The sequence below is a fragment of the Octodon degus genome, unplaced genomic scaffold (assembly GCF_000260255.1).
Source record: "Octodon degus isolate 3935 unplaced genomic scaffold, OctDeg1.0 scaffold00005, whole genome shotgun sequence".
NCBI lineage: Eukaryota > Metazoa > Chordata > Mammalia > Rodentia > Octodontidae > Octodon > Octodon degus.
Genome location: NW_004524581.1, coordinates 20,152,388 through 20,157,612, shown reverse-complemented (window position 1 = coordinate 20,157,612; position 5,225 = coordinate 20,152,388). Strand labels below are relative to the sequence as shown.

General features: G+C 52.3%; 1 protein-coding gene across 1 annotated transcript in view; it reads right to left on the bottom strand.

Moving 5' to 3' along the window:
- Positions 1-5,016, bottom strand: part of Adgrf5 (adhesion G protein-coupled receptor F5) — a 67,775-nt gene extending 62,759 nt beyond the window's left edge. Inside the window, exon 1 of the mRNA XM_023719231.1 lies at positions 4,717-5,016. The gene's annotated coding sequence lies outside the window, so the exon portion shown is untranslated. The remainder of the gene's footprint in view (positions 1-4,716) is intronic.
- Positions 5,017-5,225: the final 209 nt, after the last annotated feature.

Below are 5,225 nucleotides of genomic sequence, written 5' to 3'. Positions count from 1 at the left end.
TTTTTTTAGTTGCATATATTTCAAAAGAATTTTTTTTTCACATTGTTGTTTTTGAGAAAGCAAGCCTAGGTGAACCTGGAAAATAAAACATTTCGCGATCTGTAGGCGCTGACAGTCTGTGGCATTGTGCATGCGTGCATCTGTTGGACGGGTATTGCTTCTTGTCTAGCTTCTCCAAGTGAGATAAAGGAAACGAAGCCAGGCTGAACAAGTGCCCACTGTCTGCAGAAGACGTGAACACTCTGAACCTCACAAGACCACTCAGGACCTCAGGACCCCAGGAACCAGGGCAGCTGGGCCCCCCACTCTAAGCCCTGACCTCTGTGAAGCAGCACAGAGCATAGGGTGATGGAGGAACCCTCAGTGCAGAAGGGAAACTAGAGGAGAGACAGGGTCTCCGGACCCGATTCAGACAGGCAGTGGCCACCGCTCTCCATGGCCTGCTTCCCACTCAAGGGAAGGGCACACGCATATGGTCCACCACAGACAGAGCGCTCAGGCACAGGGCTCTGAGACTGACTGCTATTTGCCTACCTCTGCTTGGCTGAAAATGTACCCAGAGGTGGCAGTTTCCCACCCAATAAGAATGTGTGTGGCACCAAGACTACGCCATGGTCCAGCTCAGGGTGACCCACAAAAAGGGATTTGAGGTGAACTTGTTCCTCTTCATTGTTCCCATTTCTAGCTTTTTCCTGGAAGTCCAAGCTATTCCATTGTTGCAGAGATCCTATTTAAAATCAGTGCAGCAGATAGTAGGGCTGGCTACAGTCACTCTAGCTTGGGGACTTGGGTGTGGGGGGCTTGGCTGAGGGCAGTGACATCACCAGCCGCAGGAGCAGGAAAGGACTCCTCAGGTCATCGCCCAGACCCCACCCAGTGCTGGCCTCCCTCGGGAACACTCAGGCTGCCTTTCTTTCAGGGCACTGGAGCCTTGCCAGGGAGAGGGTGTCCCTCACGCCAAAAGCTCACCACTTGTAGACATTTCTGGTAGTGGGTAAATTCTTCCACACACTGAGCTGGACTCTGTTACCCTATCATTTGCACCTATGGGCCTGGTGGATCTCTTTTCCCACTCTGAACACCCTTCAAATATTTAGACGCACCCTCTGTGTGTTTCCAGGCCCACTTCTTCCCGCAAAAGTCCCCTGAACGTCCCTTCAGATATTCCATGAGTGATCATTTTCTCATTCACCATCATGACCAGCTTCTGTTTTCAAAGATTTGGTGTATTTACATTCCTTTTCCTTTTCCTTTCCTCCTTTTCTCCTTCCCTCCCCTACCCACATTCCCCCTTCTCCTTTCCTTTCCTTTTCCTTCCTTTCCTTTCCTTGTTTTAGGACAGGATATTGAAATCAGGGCCTTCACACTGAACCACATCCCCAGCCATTTTTATATTTTTGAGACAGGGTCTCCCTAAATTGTCCAGTTTTGGCATGAACTTAAGATCTCCCTGCCTCTGCCTCCCAGACTCCTGAGGTTACAGGTGTATAGCACCAGGCCCGGGAAGATCTGCCTTTCTTTTAAAGTGACCTACGAGGCACCTCAGCTTCATTAACCTTCTCTATACCTTGCATGCTAAGCAGTAACATACATTTCCAGAAAAAAAAAAACCTAATAGTTAGTAAAAACAATTAGTTCTTTGAAGAAGGAGCCGAGAGAGGGATTTAAAAGTAGGCTAGAAGCTGGGGAGATAGCTCAGCAGTCTAAGCCCCTGCTTGGCAAGCACAAGGACCCAGGTTCGTTCCTTGGTACCGCATGCTATACCAGCCCTGGAACCTGAGCGAGATGTGCAGGGCAACAAAACCAGGTGTGGTGGCACACGCCTCTAACCCGAGCACTGGGGGGCTAAGACAGGAGGATAGCTATGAGTCTGAGCTTCATAGTGAGACCCTGTACCAAATAAATGAATGAATGAATAAATAAATAAATAAATAAATAAAAAGATTTTTAAAAAATTTAAAAGTAGGTCAGCCTCCTTCTAGCCCACTGCTCCAGTTATACACTCCTCCAGCTGAAAAATAAGTGTTGGGTTTGGAAAAGGCTTAGCCCCAAGTCCAGCCGGGGACCTGTGGCCCTGCACTAGTCCATCATGTTGGGCCACCTGCCCTCATTAAGGGAGATCAAAGTGGATTTGAGCAGCCAGGAAGTGACCAGCGACACATTGCTCCTGCAGGGCCATGGTGGAGCAGGTGCATGTCCAGGAAGTCCGGAGGTGAAGAGACAGGCAGGGGAATGACAGGAAGAGGGAAAGAATTCTGAGTGCCTGGGAGGTGTCCTTCGGCAGCTCCAGGTGAGGGGGCAGTGGGAGAGAGGGTGGAAGGGAGCCGCGTGCTCCCTTGAGCGTCTGCGAAGTCAGTGCCAGCTTAGCCTGGAGAGCAGGTGGGAAGCATGAGCTTCCTCCTAGCTGCACTCACAGCTCCCAGGACAGCAAGAGAGACCCGCCTGGCTTGATAAAGGAGGTAAAATCTGGGTGACGCAGCATCCTGAGAGAGAAAGGAAAACTGCCTTGCAGAATGGGAGCCCTCGCCGCTACAAGGGCCAGCTAAGGACAGGCCACACCTGCAGGCTCCTGGCTTTCCTACACACTAGGAAATGCTTCTCTACCCCCTCCTGGCTGCTTTCAAGAAACAGAGGCTGCCGCAAGCTGGTGTCGCCCTGCTGAAAACCGGCCACAACTACACGGGTGCACAGCTGTGACAGGTGCGGCGTGAGCTGGGAGCCACGGGGCCAGCGCAGCCTCGGCCTGGTTCACCTCTCTGCCTCGAACTGATGCCAGCACTTGTCCACAATCAGCTTCCTTCGGTTTTCCTTTATGGCTTTGCAGGGAGCAGCAAGACTGGGGTGCCAGACGTCATCTACCGCAGGCATCATGGGAGCAGGACTCGCCTCTGCCTCCTTAGCAACCCAGGCCTGGCACACAGCAAACAGGCTGGCGTGGGTGGAGCCGAAGAACTCAGCTCAACCTGGGTGGTGAAAAGAGGGTCCCTGACCTGATGGGGAAGCACCTGTGACAGGGGTATCACAGGTTCTCAGAGGCATGGCACAGTGGGGACTCATGGTATTCAGTCAATAACTAAGTCAAGCAGAGTCTCAGGGGAAGAAAGGGGCGTGGGAGAAATGCTGTGGAGGGCTTCAAGCTCTAGATCTCAGCGTGACAACTCCGAGGGCTTCACACAATGCGCACACTGATTTGTTCACTCATTCCTTTGTGAATTCAACACAGAGCACAAGCTAAACACCAGACCTTAGTCAGGGCTGTGGATTTGTCAGCTGAGGGCCAGTGATGGCTCCAGGTTGGGAATTGAGGTGGCCACCGTCATCCAGTGCACAAGGGCCTCCATGGCAGCCCTGCACCAGGTGCCATAAAGTCACAGACCTCAGGATCTAAGGGAACAGATTGGGCTGCAATGAGTCATGGGGTGGAAAAGGCAACCAGATGTGTGGGTGGCGGCGCAGCACAGGCACTGAATGCTGAGGCGGGCGGGTGACACGGGCCGACCGGGGCAGCATCATCCATCCTCTCTGGCAGAGCTTCTCCAACTCTGTCAGGCGCTGGAAGTGCCAGGATCCAGGATGAAGTACAGATACATGAGCCCAGGGAAGGGCTGAGGTTTTCCTGTCTAACCAGAACCCAAGGGACACTCAATGTGACCACTGCCTGGCCGCACCTGCCGGTAGCACAGCTGTGAACAGCAGGTGCCAAAGATGCAGAGAGACACAATGGGCACGCGTTTCCCAGGAACCCTGTTGGGAGGTGGGGGGTGGGAGGTGGGGTGGGGACACCCTGAAGTAAAAGCTATGTAAGTGTCCTGAAATTATGAACATCTCAACTAAACAAGCCAGAGGAGAACAGCACATGTTCAATCAATAGCCAGAAATAGGTTGGTATCTTTGAGCTTAGCATGAAATACTTTTCCCAGAGCAAAAGCTGGCTGAGGCTCACCTGAAAAAAGTCAAAATAAAAGAGGCAAACGAAAAGCTCCAGAGCCACCTGCAGCATTGTTGAACAAGCCTTGACCCTGCTCTGGGTTCCAGTTCACTCCTCATTTTGAATGAAATGGTGACTAACGACAGAGGCCAGACAAAATCCTCCCATCCCAGCCGGCAATTCCTACCACAGAGTGCATGGAATCAGCCAGTTTGGCCATCCTCAGGGTACACTGTCACTACTTGCTTTTATTCTCAGGAAAGCTCGGGAAGTGCAACTGCTCCATACAAAGTTCTGGAAAACAACATGGAATCCCGCTGGAACCTTACCCAAAGTGTTCATTCTCTTCTATTTATCACCCCCAGGTACCCGCCCTATGTTAGCAGTCTTTGCTGTCCTCAGCTTCAACACACCTTTCACTAAGGCAATCAGAAAGGCATAAAAAAGAATCATGGTAGAGATCTATATGTTTGCAAAGCAAAGGCATTTGGCAAATTTACTTCCCCCGTGCAGAAGCCAAAAGATGCAACTTTCACAGAGGTTTCTCCTCCAAAGAAATCAAGACCCGGCTTCCTGCTCCATGCACTGTGCTGCTGGTCTCCTCCATGCAAAGCTGCCCATTCACAACACCTGATGTTATTCCCCACTTACTCTTTTTCCTCACAGTCTTACACATCTGTGAATCTCCACAAGCTGAGAAGTCTCCGCCAACTGGAAGCTCAGTGTGGACCCACACATGGCCAGCAGAGCTGCCCTATCCCCAGGCAACAAGACAAAGCAAAGCCTACCTCGCTCTCTTGCGGCCTTCCAGCTCCAGGATTCAACCAGCGCTGCACTGCAGGACTCCCCAGCCTCCTAGGTGAGGTGCGCTTTGGCGGCTCTCATTCAGCAACACAGCCAGGAGGTGAGGAGGACAGGCAGAGGGTGGGCCCTGGACCAGGCTCTGCAGCCCCAGAGCAGAGATGAGCTACCGCCTGCCTGGGCTGGTGCCTGCAGGAAAAAGCCGAGGGCCATGTGTCTGCAGGAGGGGGCGGAGGCTGGGGAGGGAGCCACAGGGGACAGCAATAAATACAAGTTCCTCTCCATGCCCGTGCCTCTCCCAGCCTCCCTAGAGGAAATAAGAAACTTAGTCTTGTCCACAGGCCACTGGGAAGCAGAGAATAAACATGCTGAGAGCCACACAGCTGTGAATAAGCAGACAGCAGGCGGGAGCCAACGGGTGGCCTCACCTTTCCCCCAAGTACCTTCTTCCTGAAGTCTCTGCAGAGTCAAGAATGCCCTTATCCTGTTCCCCCTA